The 23,356-nt window shown below is 37.1% G+C and overlaps 1 protein-coding gene across 6 annotated transcripts in view; it reads right to left on the bottom strand.

The window, feature by feature from the left end:
• The window catches only part of LOC118022172 (probable ATP-dependent RNA helicase DDX60), a 188,767-nt gene that overhangs the window by 19,663 nt on the left and 145,748 nt on the right, over positions 1-23,356 (bottom strand). For 4 of the 6 annotated variants that reach the window (XR_004682397.1, XR_004682391.1, XR_004682390.1 and 1 more), the window contains one exon: positions 9,392-9,640. The exons of 1 other annotated variant lie outside the window; for it this stretch is intronic. The gene's annotated coding sequence lies outside the window, so the exon portion shown is untranslated. Of the gene's footprint in view, positions 1-9,037; positions 9,210-9,391; positions 9,641-23,356 lie in introns of those variants that run through there. One more of the 6 variants, XR_004682395.1, reaches the window with a different exon arrangement.

Below are 23,356 nucleotides of genomic sequence, written 5' to 3'. Positions count from 1 at the left end.
AAGGGCAGAGGGAGAAGCAGACTCCCCGCCGAGCAAGGAGCCCGATGTGGGACTCGATCCCGGGACTCCAGGATCACGACCTGAGCCAAAGGCAGGCGCTTAACCAACTGAGCCACCCAGGCGCCCCAAAGCATTTTTAAACTGGCAATAGAGAAAACATGTCTAATTTTAGCCATCAATGTACCTGGTACTAAGTAAATAGGAAGTAACCCTTAAAAGATAGTTGGTTCAAAGGAGAGTTCAAGATGACGGAGGAGTAGGAGACCTAAATTTCATCTGGTCCCAGGAATTCAGCTATATAGCTATCAAACCATTCTTTTTTTTTTTTTTAAGATTTTATTTATTTATTTGAGACAGAGAGAATGAGAGACAGAGAGCATGAGAGGGAAGAGGGTCAGAGGGAGAAGCAGACTCCCTGCCGAGCAGGGAGCCTGATGCGGGACTCGATCCCGGGACTCCAGGATCATGACCTGAGGCGAAGGCAGTCGCTTAACCAACTGAGCCACACAGGCGCCCGCTATCAAACCATTCTTAACACCTATGAATTCAACTGTAGATAAAAGAAAAGAATAGCTGAAATTCTATAAACAGAAAAGTGACCAATTTCTGCAAGAATGACAAGACGGAAAAATTCACCTCAAAAAAGAGGACAAGAGGCAATACCGACTGCCAGGGACCTAATCAATATGGACATTACTAAGATGTTGGAACTAGAGTTCAGAATGATGATTTTAAAGATACTAGCTGGGCTTGAAAAAAACAAGGAAGTTATTAGAGAAACCCTTTCTGGAGAAATAAAAGAACTAAAATCTAACCAAGTCGAAATCAAAAAGGGTATTAATGAGGTGCAATCAAAAATGGAGGCTCTAACTGCTAGGATAATGAGGCAGAAGAGAGAATCAATGATATAGAAGACCAAATGATGGAAAATAAAGAAGCTGAGAAAAAGAGAGATAACCAACTACTGGATCACGATGGCACAATTCGAGACATAAGTGATACCATAAGATGAAACAACATTAGAATAATTGGGATCCCAGAAGAAGAAGAAGAGAGAGAGGGGCAGAAGGTATATTGGAGCAAATTATACCATAGAACTTCTCTAATTTGAGGAAGGAAACAGGCATCAAAATCTAGGAGGTACAGAGAGCCCCTCTCAAAATCAATAAAAATAGGTCAACACCCTGACATCTAATAATAAAACTTACAAATCTCAGAGACAAAGAGAAAATCCTGAAAGCATCTTGGGACAAGAGGTCTGTAACCTACAATGGTAGAAACATTAGATTGGCAGCAGACCTATCCAAGAGACCTGGTAGGACAGAAAGGACTGGCAGGATATAGTCAGGGTACTAAATGAGAAAAATATGCAGCCAAGAATACTACATCTAGCTAGGCTGTCATTGAAAATAGGAGAGATCAAAAGCTTCCAGGACAAACAAAAACTAAAAGAATTTGCAATCACCAAATCAGCCCTACAAGAAATATTGAAAGGTGTCCTCTAAGGAAAGAGAGAGCCTGGAAGTAACATAGACCAGAAAGGAACACAGACAATATGCAGTAACAGTCACCTTACAAGCAATACAATGACACTAAATTCATATCTTTCCATAGTTACCCTGAATGTAAATGGGCTAAATGCCCCAATCAAAAGACACAGGCTACCAGATTAGATAAAAAAACAAGACCCATCGATATGCTGCCTGCAAAATATTCATTTTAGACCCAAAGACACCCCCAGATTAAAAGTGAGGGGCTGGAAAACCATTTACCATGCTAATGGACACCAAAAGAAAGCTGGGGTGGCAATCCTTATATCAGACAAATTACATTTTAAACCAAAGACTGTAGTAAGAGATGAGGAAGGACACTATATCCTACTTAAAGGGTCTATCCAACAAGAAGATCTCACAATTGTAAATATCTATGCCCCTAACATGGAAGCAGCCAATTATATAAGCCAATTAATAACAAAAGCAAAGAAACACATTGACAACAATACAATAATAGTGGGGGACTTTAACACCCCCCTCACTGAAATGGACAGATCATCTAAGCAAAAGATCAACAAGGAAATAAAGACTTTAAATGACACACTGGACCAAATGGACTTCACAGATCTCTTCAGAACATTCCACCCCAAAGCAACAGAATACACATTCTTCTCTAGTGCCCATGGAACATTCTCCAGAATAGATAAATCTTGGGTCGCAAGTCAGGTCTCAACCCATACCAAAAGATTGGGATCATTCCCTGCATATTTTCAGACCACAGTGCTTTGAAACTGGAACTCAGTCACAAGATGAAAGTTGGAAAGAACTCAAGTACATGGAGGCTAAAGAGCATCCTACTAAAGAATGAATGGGTCAACCAGGAAATTAAAGAAGAATTAAAAAAATACATGGAAACCAATGAAAAGGAAAACACAACTGTTCAAAACCTTTGGGATGCAGCAAAGGCAGTCCTAAGAGGAAAGTATAAACTAATACAAGCCTTTCTCAAGAAACAAGAAAGGTCTTAAATACACAACCTAACCCTACACCTAAAGGAGGTGGAGAAAGAACAGCAAATAAAGCCTAAACCCAGTGGGAGAAGAGAAGTAATAAAGATCAGAGCAGAAATAAATAAAATAGAAACCAAAAGAACAGTAGAACAGATCAACAAAACTAGGAGCAGGTTCTTTGAAAGAATTAATAAGATTGATAAACCCCTGGCCAGACTTATCAAAAAGAAAAGAGAAATAACTCAAATAAATAAAATCATGAATGAAAGAGAAGAGATCACAACCAACACCAAAGAAATACAAACAACTATAAGAACATATTATGAGCAACTACATGCCAGCAAATTAGACAATCTGGAAGAAATGAATGCATTGCTAGAGACATATAAACTATCAAAACTGAGCCAGAAAGAAATAGAATACCTGAACAGACCCATAACCAGCAAGGAAATTGAAGAAGTAATCAAAAATCTCCCAACAAGCAAGAGCCCAGGGTCAGATGGCTTCCCAGGGGAATTCTACCAAACATTTAAAGAAGAATTAATACCTATTCTTCTGAAACTGTTCCAAAAATAGAAATGGAAGGAAAACTTCCAAACTTATACTATGAGGCCAGCCTTACCTTGATCCCAAAACCAGACGAAGACCCCATCAAGACAGAGAATTACAGACCAATATCCTTGATGAACATGGATTCAAAAATCCTCATGAAAATACTAGCCAATAGGATCCAACAGTACATTAAAAGGATTATTCACCACGACCAAGTGGGATTTATTCCTGGGCTGCAAGGTTGGTTCAACATCCACAAATCAATCAGTGTGATACACTACATAAATAAAAGTAAGGACAAGAACTATACGATCCTCTCAATAGATGCAGAAAATGCATTTGACAAAGTACAGCATCCTTTCTTGATCAAAACTCTTCAGAGTATAAGGATAGAGGGTACATACCTCAATCTCATAAAAGCCATCTATGTAAAACCCACAGTGAATATCATTCTCAATGGGGAAAAACTGAGAGCTTTCCCCCTAAGGTCAGGAACATGGCAGGGATGTCTACTATCACCACTGCTATTCAACATAGTATTAGAAGTCCAAGCCACAGCAATCAGACAACACAAAGAAATAAAAGGCATCCAAACTGTCAAAGAAGAAGTCAAACTCTCACTCTGCAGATGATATGATAGTTTATGTGGAAAACCCAAAAGACTCCACCCCAAAACTGCTAGAACTCATACAGGAATTCAGTAAAGTGGCAGGATAGAAAACCAATACACAGGGTGCCTGGGTGGCTCAGTCATTAAGCGTCTGCCTTCGGCTCAGGTCATGATCCCAGGGTCCTGGGATCGAGTCCCACATCGGGCTTCCTGCTCAGTGGGAAGCCTGCTTCTCCCTCTCCCACTCCCCCTGCTTGTGTTCCTGCTCTCGCTGTCTCTCTCTCTGTCAAATAAATAAATAAAATCTTTAAAAAAAAAAAAAAAAAGAAAGAAAGAAAACCAATACACATAGATCAGTTGCATTTCTATACACCAATAATGAGACAGAAGAAAGACAAATTAAGGAGTCAATCCCATTTACAATTGCACCACAAACAACAGGATACCTAGGAATAAATCTAAGCAAAGAGGCAAAGGATCTGTACTCAGGAAACTATAGAATACTCATGAAAAAAATTGAGGAAGACACAAAGAAATGGAAAACATCCCCTGCTCATGGATTGGAAGAAAAAATACTGTGAAAATGTCTACGTTACCTAGAGCAATCTACACATTTATAGCAAGCCCTATCAAAATGCCATCAACTTTTTTTCAAAGAAATGGAACAAATAATCCTAAAATTTGTATGGAACCAAAAAAGACCCCGAATAGCTAGAGGAATATTGAAAAAGAAAAGCAAAGCTGGTGGCATCACAATTCCGGACTTCAAGCTGTATTACAAAGTTGTAATCATCAAGACAGTATGGTACTGGCACAAAAACAGACACATAGATCAATGGAACAGAATAGAGAGCCCAGAAATGGACCCTCAACTCTATGGTCAACTAGTCTTGGACAAAGCAGGAAAGAATGTCCAATGGAAACAAGACAGTCTCTTCAACAAATGGTGTTGGGAAAACTGAACAACAACATGCAGAAGAATGAAACTGGGACACTTTCTTACACCATACACAAAAGGAAATTCAAAATGGATGAAAGACCTAAATGGGAGACAGGAATCCATCAAAATCCTAGAGGAGAACACAGGCAGCAACCTCTCTGACCTCGGCCATAGTAGCTTCTTACTAAACACATTGCCAGAGGCAAGGGAAACAAAAGCAAAATGAACTATTGGGATTTCATCAAGATAAAACTTCTGCACAGCAAAGGAAATAATCAAAACAACTCCCCATGGACTGGGAGAAGATATTTGCAAATGACATAACTGATAAAGGGTTAGTATCCAAAATCTATAAAGAACTTGTCAAACTCAACACCCAAAAAACAAATAATCAAGTCAAGAAATGGGCAGAAGACATGAACAGACATTTCTGCAAAGAATCCATACAAATGGTTAACAGACACATGAAAAAATGCTCAACATCACCCAGCTTCAGGGAAATATAAATGAAAATCACAATGAGATACTAGCTCACACCTGTCAGAATGGCTAAAATTAACAACACAGGAAACAACATATATTGGCAAGGATGCAGAAAAAGGGGAAACCTCTTTCACTGTTGGTGGGAATGCAAACTGGTGCAGCCACTCTGGAAAACAGTGTGGAGGTTCCTCAAAAAGTTAAAAAATAGAGCTACCCTACAGCCTAGCAATTGCACTACTAGGTATTTACCCAAAGGATACAAAAATAGATTCAAAAGAGTATGTGCATCCTGATGTTCATAGCAGCATTATCAACAATAGCCAAACTACGGAAACAGACCAAACGTCCATCAACTGAAGAACATATAAAAAAGATGTGGTATATATATCCTATGGAATATTAGTCATCAAAAAGAATGGAATCTTGCCATTCACAACTACATGGGTAGAACTAGAGTGTATTACGCTAAGCAAAATAAGTCAGTCAGAGAAAGACAAATACCATACGATTTCACTCATATATGGAATTGAAGAAACAATACAGATGAACATATGGGAGGAGGACAAAAAAAAAAGAGAGAGAGAGGGAAACAAACCATAAGAGACTCTTAAAGATAGAGAAAAAAAACTGAGGCTTAATGAAGGGAGGTGGGTAGGGAATGGGCTAGATGGTTGATGGGTGTTAAGAAGGGCACTTGTGATGAGCACTGGGTGTTATAAGTGATGAATCACTGGATTCTCCTCCTGCAACCAATATTGCACTGCATTTTAACTAACTAGAATTTAAATAAAAATTTGAAGAAATTTTTTTAATTAAATTTAAAAAATAGAGAAACATTGACTTGATGCTTAAAAAAAGTTCAAGCTTTAACTTTTAAACATTAGCACATCCAGGTGAACAAAGCCCCCAAGATGCGACGTAGAACGTACAGGGCTCATGGTCAGATTAACCAATACATGAGCTCTCCCTGCCACATTGAGATGATCCTTACTGAAAAAGAGCAGATTGTTCCTAAACCAGAAGAAGAGGTTGCACAGAAGAAAAAGATATCCCAGAAGAAACTGAAGAAACAAAAACAAAAACAAAAATTTATTCTGCAGAATAAATGCAAATAAAAATAAAAAGAGAAAAAAAACCTTAATAACATATTTTAGATGGCACAGTGTGTGCACATTGACATTTCCATTAAAACAACAATCTCATTTGGGGAAAAATGAAATGAATTTGTGTAACAGATGTATGTTGTGGTTGATGCATTCAAAAGGACTTAAGCTTATTTCATTAAAAAACACTCTCTCACATAATACATTGGGAATATGAAATCATTACAGTTTGAAACCATCACCACTAAAGGAAGCTACTTACTCATGTTAAAATGTCAGATAAGGAAAGCATTCTACTTTGTATAGAAAATATAATTCTTTGAACATTGACCAAACTATTAAATAAGAAAAATCACATAAATAATCCATTCAAATGTATTTGTCAAGGTAATTGTGAATTTAATTTATCCTCACATTAAAACCTTCAACTGCATAATGGAGTGCCATAATATGTGTTAATATCCATTACATGTGTAGATCTTCGAAGTACCTGATCATTCAAGGTGTCATGACAGTAATCTCTTGTAAAAACTCTACACATCACTAGTCCTTTTGGCAGTGCTTTGGTGAATAAATTGCGGCGAGTTCCTACCATTTGACTAACAAGAACCTTAAATCGTAAAAGACATAATCTGCTATTCAGTAATTATTGACTAGACTGCAAAAAATTATTTAAAGTAAACCAATGTCTGGAACAATTTACGTGCAAAAAAGTGCAGTACCAATTTTATATAACTCTTTCTTAATAAAAGAATTACAGGTGACCTTTGAACAACATAGGTTTGAACTGTGCAGGTTCACTTCTATGCAGATTTTTTTCAATAAATAAAGTACAATACTGTGAATGTATTATCTCTTCCTTATGATTTTCTTAATAACATTTTTTCTCCAGCTTACTTTATTATGAGAATACATTTTTTAGTAAATTTAACATACAAAATATGTTAATGAATTGTTTATGTTATCAGGAAGGCTTCCGGTCAATGGTAGGCTATTAGCAGTTAAGGTTTGGGGGAGTCAAAATTTATATTCAGATTTTTGACTGTGACAGTGCCCCAACCCTGGGTTCAAGAGTCAACTGTACTTTATATCTAAATGGTTCCCACTGGTCCATTTTAAAGTTTTTCCTAATGTATAATATATCACACAATGTTTATTGATGTGACAGCTAGAAACTATAAACAACAATCTATGCCACATAAATGTGATCTACATCTGTACAGGTGAAATCAGATGATTTTTTATTAAAAAATTGAGTTAGCTATCCAATGATAGATGCATTACTTAATTTCACCAAACCTCAGTTTCCCCATCTCTAAAGTGAGAGGACTGGGTCATACAATACAGATGATCCTTCGCAACATAAACATTCTGAATCTCTTCTCTCAGTGCAACTTTAAGGCTTGCAATTAAGGTTTCTCCTAGGGAAAGAGAGAGGAAGGAACACCCTGAGTCCCTTCTGGGTGAAGAGAAAAGTTCTGATTTAGCCAAGAGCTTCTTGACTGCTTTATACAGTTGCGGGGAAGGAAGAAGCCTGCAGTCATCAGTGGCTATTCCACGGAGCATTTATCCGACCACAGCACAATTGAGAATAGCTGCCTCTCCCTCTCCCTCCCTCTCTCTCGTGAACTTGTCCATGCTCTCTCTCTCTCTGTTTTTTTTTTTTTTTTTAATATTTTATTTATTTGAGAAAGAGATAGCGAGAGAGAGCATGAGCAGGGACGGGGGAGAGGGAGAAGCAGGCTCCCAGTTGAGCAGGCACCATCCCAGGACCCTGAGATCATGTCCTGAGCTGAAGGCAGACACTTAACCAACTGAGCCACTCAAAAGTGTCAAATCTTGTCTTAATAACTGCTGGACCTAGAGAGTTTTAAGCAATAAAATGAATAAAAATCAAGTGTGGACAGTACCAATTATTGATCATTGTTTACATCCAGACAATATATTAGATGCTTTACATACATCATTTCACTTAATGCTTAGAACAGTAGCAGTTAAGGTGGGCTCTTAAGTTAAAGGAGTAATACCCGCTTTTGCAAATAAAAATATAGAAGACCCAGTTTGGGATAAATATTATTGCATGACACAAACTTATATTTTAAAAATTAATTGTTTATCTGAACTTCAAATTTAACTTGCCTGTGCTTGATTTAGGAAGTTGGAAAGTTACATCTCCAACCCTATTTTCTTTATATGTATAATGAGGATACTAATAAGTCTCACCTCATGTGGCTATTATACGATTTAAGCAAATTAATCCACATAAAATGATACCATAATGGCAGGAGTTATTATTAATTATAAGGATTAATATAGAGTATGGGCTGCACTGACATTTTTAAGAAGAGGGTCTTTCCATGTTTTACGCTTTTAATATTTACTTTCCCGTGACCATAATTAAGAGATAAATGTCTTTCATCTTCCCTCCAATCAAAAATGTTCATTTTCTGGCCCTAATTCACAACATGGTTGTGCCCCAATTTGCCGATTATTTAATTTGTGCATATTCCTTGGATAAAGAGTATTATATTAAAATCCTTGCTCTTCCACTGACATTTGGGTATAATTTGTTTTCCTGGAAACTTGATTTCTTACATGTAATATCAGGGTATTGGAACCTACCTCAAAGAATTGTGAGAAATAAATAAGAATTTATACATATATAATATATTAATATAATATATATTATTTTATATTATAATAAATGATAATTTATAAAAATAAATCATATTTACTAAAACTCTTTATAATTTACATATAAATTATTATGATGATTCCATAAATGTGTAAAAATTATATAAATATATATATATATGGTTGTGGTTACTGCATTTTGTTGCAGTTAGCTCAGCATGTGCCTGAGTCCCTTGAGATACTGATTATTAACCACCTTCAGAGCACAGCAAGTGCTATTCTCTTCAGAAGCCCCGTGGGTACTTAACAAGATACTTAGCTCATGATTGATCTTGAAGAACTGTTTCCTGAATTGAAATTCAAACTGAATCCATCCACCAAGACCTATCACATACACAAATAGTCATGATGTTATTACTGGATTAAACAAGAGAAAATCTTATTCTTTAGACATCAAAAAGTTTCCCAAAGTCATACAGGACAGAAGAATAAGAATTATGTGGCCAATACCAATTCTTTTGACCTTTTATTTCAAAAACACTTCTAAAATTAACATACTTATATACCTGGTTTTGAACAGTATTCTATCCATAATTTGAAGCAGGCATCTAATCCTACTATTTCTGCAGTAAATTTTGTAGCTTTAACAAAGCATGTTTGGAGAAAATCTTCTAGTCTTTTTATTCCAGAACTGTGATTTTCTTTAATTTCCTTTTCAATATACAGGGACAAATTATTCCATCTTTCTTCTTCTCTTTTCTCTAGTTTAGCTGTCTCCTTTGATTTTCTTCAATAAGTCCTTCTGCATTTGCCTTCTAAGAGACAAAGAAATAGAACAAAAATTGACAATAAAACAAATGTTTTTAGGATAATACATTTGATATTTTTGAAAGAAATCTTGAAAATCTCAGGCCATTAGTTTACCATTTAGGACATTCAAGTAGCACATCAAATTGGATCTTGAAGTTCCTAAATAAAGTGCAAATGTCTATACTTTATACAAGTATGATACTTTGTCATTCCCTTGTCTGTCTCTTCAGCTATTATTTCCTTAATCCCTTATGCTGAAAATCAGTGTTCTGGCATTCCAAGTCTGTGCGGTTGAGTTTAAGAAAAAGTCTATTTCAAACTAATATTCAATTGAGATAGATATCATTTATAAGACCAGACAAATTGTGGTATAATCACAAAAACTGCCCAGGCCTGTTGCATGCTGCACTTCATAGAAGAAGAAATAAAGCCTTTGCCCAGTGATTCCCAGAAGAAATCTAATCAGTCTGAATGGGGTACAGTAGAAGCAATTGTATGGTCTAATATCTTAATATCTAGATTACCATATGCAATAGAGAATGCTGCCATAGACAATCTGTGACAAACTTTTCTTTCCAGAACTCAGGGCATGTCCTTCTTCAGATCTCCTTCACCCTCTACCTCCTCTATATGGAAACAATAGGATCAAGGACTCCTGAGTACCAGTGAAGTAATGTTAGCTCCTGAGGAGGAGCACATACCTAACCAGGGGTAAAAGGATATCTTTGGAGAGTGTGGTAGCACCCAGAAACATGATCTTCCTTAAGCACAAAAGAGAATGGAGACTAAGGAAATATTTTCATCCTATACGACAAGGAATATTATTTTTTAAATATGTGTAGCTGCAAGGGCGCCTGGGTGGCTCAGTCCTTAAGCATCTGCCTTTGGCTCAGGTCATGATCCCAGGGTCCTGGGATCGAGCCCCGCATCGGGCTCCCTGCTCTGCGGGAAGCCTGCTTCTCCCTCTCCCACTCCACTTGCTTGTTTTCCCTCTCTCACTATGTCTCTCTCTGTCAAATAAATAAATAAAAATCTTAAAAATATATATATGTGTAGCTGCAAGCAATGAATAAGCAAAAAGAAAATACTATAGCGATAGTACATAAAGGACATGGAAGAAAAATTAATAAGGAAGAGACACAAAAGAACTCCAAATTTTGAAAAGATACTCATGTCACTGGTGTTCAAAGAATTGAGATTAAAATCCCTGAGAGGATTCCAGGAAGAAAAAGCAGGGACTCTCATATACTCATGATGCTAATTATAGCTGAATGGTCAAAAGGGCAGGTTCTCGAGTCCAACCTGGGTCAGTGACTCACTGTGTAACTTAGCACACTGTTTTTCACATAAGAGTTTGATAAATTGATAACACTATTATTATTACATGTATTAGTATTAAAATAAGCATAAAAATTGTTATAGTTTTTTAAATAAGAATGTATCAGTATATATGAGAAATCTTAAAATTTTTCATAGTCTTTGATCCAACAATTACTTCTTTAAGTAATTAGAAACAGGTAGAAAGATTCATAGCACAGGCTATCACAGTAATGAAAATATAATGAACAATAATATAAATAAATACATTATAGAAAATAATGCAAATACTAAAAGGAAAATTTTATTTCTAGCTCATTGAAACAGAAGGCTCTCCAAAATACACTGTGTAAGGGAGAAAATAATAAAACCACATGTACATTTTAAAATTTTGTGTATATTTTTAAATATGTACAGATTGAAATATTTGGAAGGGCAGTCACCCGAAAGTTGATAGATGTAACTTTGAGAGGGTTAAAATTTTAATGATTTCTCACTCTTTTGATACTTTTCCAGATAACCTAAATTTACTAGCTGTGTTTGGCCTGTATAATCATTTTTTTTAAAGCTATTTAAAATTTGGGAGACAATGTGCTATTATGGAAGTATAGTTAATAACACAGAAAAATGTCCATTATATGTTGATAGGTGGGGAAATATGTTAAAAATATAGAAAGGGGTTTTTCTTGTAAATAAATACACTACATGAACAAAAATGACTGAAAGGTTATATGTCAAAATGATAATAGTGGTTATCTGTGAGATAACTTTTTTTTTCTTATCTATTTTTCCATATTTCAAAAGGAAATAAGCAAATAATAGCATGGCCATATTACAAAGTATACAGCTACAAAATTGTGTTTCAAAAAATTTTTAAAAATATGAAAGGGAAAATGACTACAAAGAAATGCACATGCGAACAGCACTTAACTCTGTATGAAGATCCTATTAGGATGTTTTTCTTCATTACACGTTTCTTCATTTTACAATTATTCCAAAAGGAGAATAAATTATTTTATCTTTTGTAATTCATGGTTAGTATTTAGAGTATACTTGATTTGCAGCTATTTCTTTTTTTTAGAAAAATGAGTTTTTTCTTCTCTAATAACACAAGATTATCAATCTGTACAATGCTGGATATTGTTAATGAGGATCTCACATGGAAAGAGTAGAGCCTTAGGACCCCCACATGACAAAGTCCTACTAGTCAAGAATGTACTTGGTATTTTCTTTCCTTCTGCACAGAAGAATTTTCTGGAGGTGACAGAGATATTTCTCTTAAAATCCTTACTGATTTGTTACATCCTACCAAAGTTTCCAAAGATGTGATAAAAATTATGTAATTTCTGTATTTTTCTTCTTTCTTTGGCATGTTTGGATTTAGCAGTAGGAAATAAATTATTAAAATATGCTGACAATGTTATTTATGAGTCTCATTAATGAAAAAGACTTTGACAGATACCCTTACAACTCACATTAAACTAATGATAAACATGTTAGAGATGGAGATATGGGAACTCAAATTATTTGAGCCATATTTAAATATCTTGGAGGGATCTAAATCAGCATCTGGTATTTGCATTTTCACTTTATTACAATCTACTAGGCATTATGGGTATATCCCATAGAATAAGTTGATGGTGAGCTTATGCCCTTCTTTTCTTCTGGGCCATCAAAACCACAGGAGAAAACACCAGCTCTTTGGCATTGTTGTGCAATAGCGCAAGCTCAAGAACAAAGCATGCGAACACTCCATAAGAGCATTGGATTTGGAAACAGAGTCTCCGAGAACTACCCCAGAATTAAGTCAGAAATAACTGGCTAAAACCATTTAATCAAATTCCAGGTGATATCACAGAGTAGACTTGAAAACAAGATATTATCAATTTTCAGACTACTCTTAGTCTGCAGCAGTATTACATACAACTAAAAGGAGTGTATCCTGGGTGCCTGGGTGGCTCAGTTGGTTAAGCGACTGCCTTCAGCTCAGGTCATGATCCCAGGGTCCTGGGATCGAGTCCCGCATCGGGCTCCCTGCTCTGCAGGGAGCCTGCTTCTCCCTCTCCCACTCCCCCTGCTTGTGTTCCCTCTCTCGCTGTGTCTCTCTCTGTCAAATAAATAAATAAAATCTTTAAAAAAATAAATAAATAAAAAATAAAAAAATAAAAGGAGTGTATCCTTTTTCCATACTGAAGCCAAAGCAAATCTTCTAAAATGTAAACCTGATCATGTCTCTCATGTGGTTTGAACATTTCAATGCCTTCCTGTGGCTCTTCTATTATTCAATATCTCCATTAAGGCTTACAGAAGTCTGCGTGATCCAGACTCATCTCACATCACTCTCTGTACTTCCAGCTCATTAGCCACTTCCTGTCATGGCGTCCCTCTACTGACTACGTCCTCCCTCGCCCCCACTACCACACACCCAGCTAATCACCTTCATCTTTCAGATTTGGCTTGAAAATTCCCCAATCCTTGTAGCCTACCCTCTTCATACCCTTTACCTAGTTGTAGTATTCATAGTTTTAAAGAAGTATCTCTGTAATGGTTTGTCCAATATCTGCCTTGCTAGACTGTGAAGCATTACAAGAGCAGAAATATCTTTCACGTTCCCTGTTGTATTCCCAGAACCTGACACAAAGCTGTGCACATAGTAGGTCTCAATTCATAGGATAGATGTTGAATGAATGTGTCAGAGATCTGCAGTACCAATCTGGCTGCCACTTTCCAAGCTATAAGAAATCCTAATTGTGTGCAACTGATTTTTAATTTTTCCTACACTGATTTTCTTGTACCAGTTTGAAATCCAAGAAGAGAACAAGATTACAAAACTATACTGGCCCGTGATATCTTATTGCCCAAATAATTATTAGGTTATTTGAACATTTAAACCTTATTTCACTTAATAAATACAATTACCAAACAATATTTTAGAGCAAATAACTAATGTAGTTAGTAATTTTGGAAACAATGACCATATAACCTGATTAATGAAGGCATTGGGCCTTACAAGATAATACAACAGGAATTTTTGGGCGCTTGGGTGGCTCAGTTGGTTAAGCGACTGCCTTCGGCTCAGGTCATGATCCTGGAGTCCCGGGATCGAGTCCCGCATCAGGCTCCCTGCTCGGCAGGGAGTCTGCTTCTCCCTCTGACCCTCCTCCCTCTGATTCTCTCTGTCTCAAATAAATAAAATAAAATAAAAATCTTAAAAAAAAAAACAAAACAGGAATTTTTAACAAAGAGGAACAAAGAACTAAAGAAACTTTAATAATAATATGTAAATATGTTGTTGCAACCTAAGAAAAATAAAAAGCTAAAGATCCTGTCTAGACAAAACAGCTTTTTACCCCAATAGATCAATTGAAATATCATTTTTCATACTATAGAAACTAGCTTCTTTCCAGTTCTGCTGCAAAAGGTTGGGAGTTTGTATGGTGGCAAAGAGAGTAAAGAGGAGTATAAATTCATTCATCTCAGATGAGTCTTTTATTTTTCTGATATGTATGATATAATTCTTTAATAAATAAGAATGTTGAAAATGTTTACTAGATACTAGTTATATTTACCATTACTGTTGCACCCAGTCCTTTCAAAATTATCACTGAGGGGTCTAAAAGAATGCCAGTGTGTGAGTTCATCACATTCTCCCCTCTTTTTTTTTTTTTTTTTTTACATTTTAGCAGTTTCTTTTTTAAAGATTTTTATTTATTCATTTGAGACACAGAGATACAGAGAGAGAGAGAGAGAGAAAGCATGAGCAGGGAGAGAGGCAGAGGGAGAAGCAGGCTCCTCGCTGAGCCAGGAGCCCGATGTGGGGCTCGATCCCAGGACTCTGGGATCATGACCTGAGCCAAAGGCAGACGCTTACTTGACTGAGCCACCCAGGTGCCCCTACATTCTCTCCTCTTAAAAAGAGATAAAATAGCTGGATCATCACTGGGGGAAAAAAAAATGAAAAGCATACAGTATAATATGCATGATTTTGGTTTATTTTCTACTTTAAAAAGTTCTAGCTATGAACTTATTTAATGGGTCTCCATCTTTAATTTTATAACTATGAATAAGCAAAATAGGTTTTAAAAAACTTAATGTATTTCTTGAAGAAATAGTTAAGAAGGGGGCAGGAATTCTGTAAAATTGTCTCTATGGTGATAAAAAGAACATGTTAAGAATTTATTTGTATGTGGGATTGAATTAAGTAACAAATAATGTTGAAGGAGATGTGGCCTCACTGATAAAACATGATATTTCTGAAATGGAAAGACCCTTCTGGATTATTTTAGCTTGTTTATTTGTGGGGGTATGTGTGAATTTGTAAAATATTTCAAACATGGAGAAAAGATTAGAGAAAAAAGACACCTGTGAACGTATTATTCATTCCTTCCAAACTATTTGCTGAATGCCTGCTATGTGCCAGGTAGTCTTCCAGATTCTGAGACTACATCAGTGAATAACACAGACTTTAAAAAGTCAAAAAAACATCTCTATGAGTTTATATACTAATAGAAGTCTACAGAAAATAAAGAAATATAAAGACAGAATATATACTATGCCAGATGATTAAAAAAAGCATGAAGGAAAAAAATAAAGCAGGGAGACAGAATAGTGAGTTCTGGGAGGAAGAGATGGTGTGATTCTAAGCAAGATGGTCAGGAAAAGCCTTGCTGAGAAGGTATTTGAGCAATGGATTAAAGGTTGTTTGAGTCAGAAAAATTTGACCAAATAGAACAAACAGCAAGAAGGTTGAGAGGTGGGAGAGCAACTGTTGCTTTCAAGAAACACAGTGGCCAAGACATGGAAACAACTTAGATGTCCATCAATAGATGAATGAATAAAGAAAATGTGGTGCACATATACAGAATATTACTCAGTCATAAAAAAGAAGGAAATCCTGCTATTTATGACAACATAGTTAGACCTTGAGGGTATTATGCTAAGTGAAAAGAGCCAGACCAAGAAAAAAAAAAAAAAAACTAAACAAAAAGCAAGCTTATAGAAACAGAGTAGTTTGGTGGTTGCCAGGGGCTAAGGGATGGAGAAAATGGAAAGATGTTGGTCAAAGGATACAAACTTCCAGTTTTAAGATGAATAAGTCCTGAAGATCTAATATATGTCATGCTAAGTACAGTTAATAATACTGTTTTATATACTTGAAAGTTGCTAAAAGTGTAGGTCTTTTTTTTTTTTAAGATTTTATTTATTTGAGAGAGAGAGAATGAGAGAGAGAGAGAGCATGGGGGGGGAGGGTCAGAGGGAGAAGCAGAGTCCCCACTGAGCAGGGAGCCCGATGAGGGACTCAATCCGGGGACTCCCAGAATAATGACCTAAGCCAAAGGCAGCCGCTCAACCAACTGAGCCACCCAGGCACCCCAAGAGAGTAGGTCTTAAATGTTCTTACAACAAAAGGCAATTATGTAAGGTGATGGATGTGTTAATCTAACCTAATTATAGTGACCATTTTGCAATATATACATGTATCACAACATCATACTTTATACCTAAAACTTACACAATGTTATATGTCAATTATATCTTAAGAAGCCGGGCGGGGGGATGGGGTGAGTAGGAGGGGTTGTGAGTAGAAACAGAAAGGAGGCCAACATGGACAGGGCCAGAGATCTTGGGAGAGATTAGTAGGAAATTAGGTCAAAGAGATAAGAAAGAGGGACTCCTGGATGGCTCAGTCGGTTGAACGTCTGCCTTTGGATCAGGTCATGATCCTCGGGTCCTGAGATCGAGTCCCACATGAGGCTCCTTGCTCAGCAGGGAACCTGCTTCTCCCTCTGCCTACCACTCCCCCCTGCTTGTGCTCGCTCTCTCTCTCTGACAAATAAGTAAAATCTTAAAAAAAAAAAAGAAGTGAGGGAGTAGTTTTTGGAGGATAGAGAGCAGTAGATCCCAGTCCTTTTAATCTGAGTGAGTTGAAACTCCTTGGAAGGCTTTGAGCAAAGGAGAGAAATAATCTGATTTTCCCCCCATAACATCACTCTGGCTGCTGTGTTGAGAGCATAGTGAAAGAGGCAAAGGCAGAAGCAAGAGACCAGTAAGGGGCTATTGCAATAATCAGGAGATGATGGTAGATTGTATAGGATATGCAGGATAGGCAGAAGCAAGAAAAGGAAATACTCTCCATGGATTTTGAAGGAGGAGAAATGAGGTTGACTGATAGACTGGATGGGATATGAGAAATACAAAAAGAAGTCAAGGATGATTCCAAGAATTCCAGCCTGAGAAACTGGAAAAAAAGAGAAGGTGGAGATAGAAAACACTGAGGGAAGACCAGGTTCCCATGAGATCAGGAGTTGGCATTTCCACAGAGTTTGGGATGTCTATGAGACATCCAATTAGAATCAGGAGTTTAGAGACTTGAATCAAGGTACAATTTTGGGAATTTATAGCAAAAATGCTGGAGATATGAATTCAAGATTTGCTGATATTATAGCAAAAAAAAAAAAATGGTATTTAAAACCATGACACTAGGTGACCAAAGGAATGATCACTTACTTAGTCAAATGTTAATGGTTTTCTAGGTTGGCTTCAGATCTTATTTGTTTTTAAAAAAAAAGCATTGCAGATATATTTTAAACCTCCTAGTTACCTCTGAGAAACCCTTCATCTCTCTCCCAAAAGTAACTGCTACCTTGTATTCATCATGCCCAGGCATATTTACATACCATTGCTAAACAGACTGCACATAAATCAAATCATAACAGGTATATCATTCTCTAACTTTCTGTGTTGCATTAACAATATGCTTTTGAGGGGCGCCTGGGTGGCTCAGTTGTTGGGCGTCTGCCTTCGGCTCAGGTCAGGATCCCAGGGTCCTGGGATCGAGACCCGCATCGGGCTTCCTGCTCTGCGGGAAGCCTGCTTCTCCCTCTCCCACTCCCCCTGCTTGTGTTGTCTTTCTCTCTGTCAAATAAAATCTTTAAAAAACAACAACAACAACAACAACAATACGCTTTTGAGATTCATGCATGTTGATATGTGTGTATTTGTGTGCAGTTATTTCTTTTTATTGTGAAGTGTTGCATTATATTAATTTCCCAAAATTTACTTCTCATTATCCTACTGCTGGATATTTAGCTTACTGCAACAAACAATGCTACAGTGATAATTAAAGCAATTTTTCCTTATGCAAATATACAAGAGTTCCTCTCATTAAACTGCAGTTTGTAGAGAATGTACATCTTGAATTTCACTAGGTTTTACCAACTTCTATTTCTAGGTCAATGTTTAAACAATGTTTCCAGGGGCGCCTGGGTGGCTCAGTTGGTTAAGCAACTGCCTTCCACTCAGGTCATGATCCCGGAGTCCCGGGATCGAGTCCCGCATCGGACTCCCGGCTCAGCAGGGAGCCTGCTTCTCCCTCTGACCCTCACCCCTCTCATGCTGTTTCTCTTTCTCCCGCTCTCTAATAAATATATAAATAAAATCTTTAAAAAATAATAAAAAATAAAATAAATAAACAATGTTTCCAGTGCTTCCCTAGATTGTTTCCATTGCCACACATCTTCGGCATCTGTCTTGTAAATCTTACCAAAACGAAGGGTGTTGAATAACGGCCAATTGTAGTTTTAATTCTTTTTTTTTTTTAAGATTTTTTTTAATTTTTTTTTTTTAGAGAGCGAGCGAGAGGGAAACAGCATGAGAGGGGAGAGGGTCAGAGGGAGAAGCAGGCTCCCCGCTGAGCCGGGAGCCCGATGTGGGACTCGATCCCAGGACCCTGGGATCATGACCTGAGCCGAAGGCAGACGCTTAACCATCTGAGCCACCCAGGCGCCCTGTAGTTTTAATTCTAATTAAATCTTCATTTCCTTGATTAACAGTGAAGTTAAACATCTTTTCACAGTTTTATTGGCTATTATCACACTTGCTCTTCTATTAAATAACTGCTTCTCTTCTTTTGTTCTTTTTCTTCTTCCTCATTCATCATTTTCTTATGAATTTTAGGAATTCTTTATACTAAATCCTTTATATTAATTCTATGCTGGTTATATACATTTTAAATATCTCCACAATTTTTGTCTTACAGTATTTAATTTCAATATTGTCAAATGTATCGCATGTTTCTTAATGATGTAAGTTTTATATAGCATTTGAATGCTCTGAATACCTCTACCCTCAGGTCATAAAAATATTTTCCTATATTTTCTTCTACAAGTGCAACTGTTGTCTTTCACATTTAGATTTCTACCAACTTAAAACTTATTTTGTTGCATAGTGTCATCTAGGGATAGACTTTCATTTTTTAAAAAAACATAATATTTACAGAATAATTTGTTATTTTCACCATGATTTGTTTTGTCATACCTGCCATATATGCAATAGGTCAGATCACCTTTGCTTCCAAATGCACCAATCTTCTTGTGAGACCACTAATGTTCACATTCTCCCCACCATACACATTTCAGCATTCCTTGTCTCATCACCATTAACTGCCTAAAAGACCCATCCCTAGAATGATGGTTAATATTTGGACTACCTAAACCACATTTAAAACTAGTTTCTATAACCTCAACAAACCTTTTCACTGTATCTTCTAGACCTTAGGGACTGTGATCAATAATTCCCTATATCCATAAACTCTGAATATTCCTTTTACCCAACTGTTCCTGACTAACACCTGACTCTTTCCTGAGGATTTTTCTGCTTCCTTTGCTTCTTCTTCAAGTCTGGCTAATTTTTCTTCATTTTCTTCATCCCTTACTATTGGGCCCAGAGGCAATTTAATACAGTCCTTGTTCTTCTTTGCTGTTTCAAGACCTCTTTTTCCCTTTCTACTCCATTGAAATACATGTTTCTGATAAAAGACCGATAGATTTGGCAAATAAAAATGTAGGACAAATTTGAATTTCAGATAAAAAATGGATACATTTCAGCATTAATATCCCTCATGCAGCCTTACTTCAGTGTCAATTTCAAAAACCCTTCCCTGATCAGTTATCCTCCTTGCTATGCCCTTTCTTTCACTGAAGATATAAAAATGTCTTTCCCTTAATTATCTTCTTCTCTCATTTGTTCCTGATGATTTCAAAATCCACACTGATGATTCATTTCACATCTGGCCTTTAAATTCTGTATCTTGGCTACCACAACACCTCAGCCACTCACTCCCTTTAATTATACCCTTAACTTATCATGCCCATTATAGAGAATAAAGGTAAAAGAGGTATCTTTACATGCAAAGGATGAAGGAAAGTTGTTTGAAGAAATTTTTTAATGTTTTTAAAATCATAATCAATTTTGTATAAAGAAAATTCACTAAAATTCTCATTAAAATTTATTTCCCAGTATGAATTTTAATCATGTATGTACAGCATATACAACAGTAAATCCAGCTCATTATACCTAGTAACACAGAAAATAAATACCACAAACAAGGCAAAGTTTTTCTATAAGTACTTTCTTAGAAAAGGTAGTTCTGACAAAATATCTCCAGCATAATCTTCTATAATCTCAATTTTCAGGGGAATGAGTCCTGATTTATAATTTTCTTGATTTGATTCTGGTAGTATTTAGGAATACACTTAATATTTGAACACAGAACTCTAAAGAATTTACCATTGTGATGCAAGTGTTTCTAAAAGAACAAAGCTAAACATTTTCAGTATTTATTGCAAAATAAATAATACTTCAATAGAATTGTTGCAAATCAGGATGTTTAAATAAAATTTATATTACACCTATTAAATCACAATGTAAAAATATATTGAGTGGGCAGAGCAAGATGGCAGAGGAGTAGGAGACCTAGATTTTGTCTCCTCTCAGGAATTCAGCTGGATAGGGGTCAAACCATTCTGAACATCTACGAACTCAACAGGAGATCAAAGAAAAGAAGAGCAACAACTCTCTGAACAGAAAAGTGACCACTTTCTGGAAGGTAGGACGTGCGGAGAAGTGAATCCGAGGCGATATTCAGGAGGATAGACGGCGGGGGAGGGGCCCTCCATCGGCCGCTTCTGGCAAGTGATAGAACCACGGAGCACAAAATCGGAACTTTTAGAGTCTGCTCGGCTGAGGGACGTCACTCCAGTGGCTAAGCGGGGGGTGGAACCCTCCGGGACAGTGTGGTCTCAGGACTCTCGGGGTCACAGAAAGACCGGGGGTGCCTGAGTGCGGCAGAGCTCCCAGGTACCGGAGCAGGGAAGCCGGCTGCAGAGGCGGAGCCCAGGCGCGGGCTCTCAGCTCGGGGTTGTCATAAACCATGATCCACAGCACAGTCAGGCCTCTGCTCCTCCAGCAGGGACCCAACAAGTGGCAGATCCGGGGAGACTCACCTTCCTCCCCTGGGAGGAGCCGCGCGGGAGTGCACCGCAGGGATCTGCTGGATTTGGAGACTCCACATGGGGTCAAGTGCCAGAGATAGAAACGCGCAGTCACAGGCCGGGTGAGCATGGAGTGCGGCTGGAGACGGGGGGAGACGGGAGTGACTGACAGCTTCTCTCTGGGGGCTCACTGAGGAGCGGGGCCGAGTTCTCGGCTCCTCCGAGGCGGAGATTGGAAGGCCACCATTTTCACTCTCTGCCTCCAAAGCTGTACGGAAAGCTTGCAGGGAACAAAAGCTCCTGAGAGCAAACCCGAGCAGATTACTTAGCCAGGACCGGCAAGGGCGGGGCAATTCCGCCTCCGGCAAAGACATTTGGGAACCACGGCACAGGCCCCTCCCCCAGAAGGTCAGCGAGAACAGCCAGCCAAGACCAAGTTTACCGATCAATGAGAACGGCAGAACTCCAGCGCTAGGGGAATACTGCACATAGAATTCATGGCTTTTTTACAATGATTCTTTAGTCTTTCAAAGTTAATTTTTTTTAACTGTCTTTTTCTTTTTTTGAATTTTTCTTTTCCCTTTTTCAACCAACATCTTACCAATCCCTTTTTAAAAAAAAAATTTTTATTTTTCACTTTTATTTTTCATTTTTAGAGTCATATTCTATCCCTTCAGAGTAGTTACCCGTATTTTTGGCATATATATAAGTTTTTTTCTCTTTAAAATTTTAAGATAGTTTCTTCTAACAGATCAAAATATACCCTAAATCTCTAGTGTATGGTTTTCTTTCTACTCCACTGCCTGATCATATTCTCTCCCTTTTTTTTCCTTTTTTTTTAAATCCTCTTCTTTCTTTTTTCAAACAACGTCCTATCAATTCCTTTTATAAAATTTTTTATAATTTCCATCTTTACAGTCATATTCCATCCCTTCATCATATCAACCCTTATTTTTGTACATATATAAGTTTTTCTTCCTTTATAATTTTGGGAGGCACTTTCTTCTAACAGACAAGAATACACCCAAAATCTAGTGTGTGGTACTGATCTATATACCAGCCTGATCATATTTGATCACCTTCTATTTTTTTTGTTTTGTTCTGTTTTTGTTTGTTTTTATCTTTATCTTTTTCTTTTTCTTTTTCTTTTTTCTCTCTTTCCCTTTCTTTTCCCACTGCTTCAGGTCTTTTCTGATTTGTTTAGAGTATATTTTCTGGGAACATTGTTACCCTGTTAGCTTTTTGTTCTCTCAATAATCTATTCTCCTCTGGACAAAATGACAAGACAGAAAAAAATCACCTCAACAAAAAGAACAAGAGGCAATCCCGTCTGCCAGGGACCTAATCAATACGGACATTAGTACGATGTCAGATCTAGAGTTCAGAATCATCACTTTAAAGATACTAGCTGGGCTTGAAAAAAGCATGGAAGTTATTAGAGAAACCCTTTCTGTAGAAGTAAAAGAACTAAAATCTAACCAAGTAGAAATCAAAAAGGCTTTTAATGAGGTGCAATCAAATATGGGGGCACTAACTGCTAGGTTAAATGAGGCAGAAGAGAGAATCAGTGATATAGAAGACCAAATGATGGAAAATAAAGAAACTGAAAAAAAGAGAGATAAACAACTACTGGATCACGAGGGCAGAATTCGAGAGATAAGCGATACCATAAGACAAAACAACATTAGAATAACTGGGATCCCAGAAGAAGAAGAAAGAGAGAGATGGGCAGAAGGTATAATGGAGCAAATTATAGCAGAGAACTTCCCTAATTTGGGGAAGGAAACAGGCATCAAATCCAGGAGGCACAGAGAACCCCTCTCAAAATCAATAAAAATAGGTCAACACCCCGACATCTAATCGTAAAACTTACAAATCTCAGAGACAAAGAGAAAATCCTGAAAGCAGCTCGAGAGAAGAAATATGTAACCTACAATGGTAGAAACATTAGATTGGCAACAGACCTATCCACAGAGACCTGGCAGGCCAGAAAGGACTGGCAGGATATATTCAGAGCACTAAATGAGAAAAATATGCAGCCAAGAATACTATATCTAGCTAGGCTGCTATTGAAAATTGAAGGAGAGATAAAAAGCTTCCAGGACAAACAAAAACTAAAGGAATTTGCAAACA

Source organism: Mirounga leonina, unplaced genomic scaffold (assembly GCF_011800145.1).
Source record: "Mirounga leonina isolate KUSES-001 unplaced genomic scaffold, KU_Mleo_1.0 Mir_176, whole genome shotgun sequence".
NCBI classification, from domain to species: domain Eukaryota; kingdom Metazoa; phylum Chordata; class Mammalia; order Carnivora; family Phocidae; genus Mirounga; species Mirounga leonina.
This window is presented reverse-complemented; position numbering and strand designations above follow the sequence as displayed.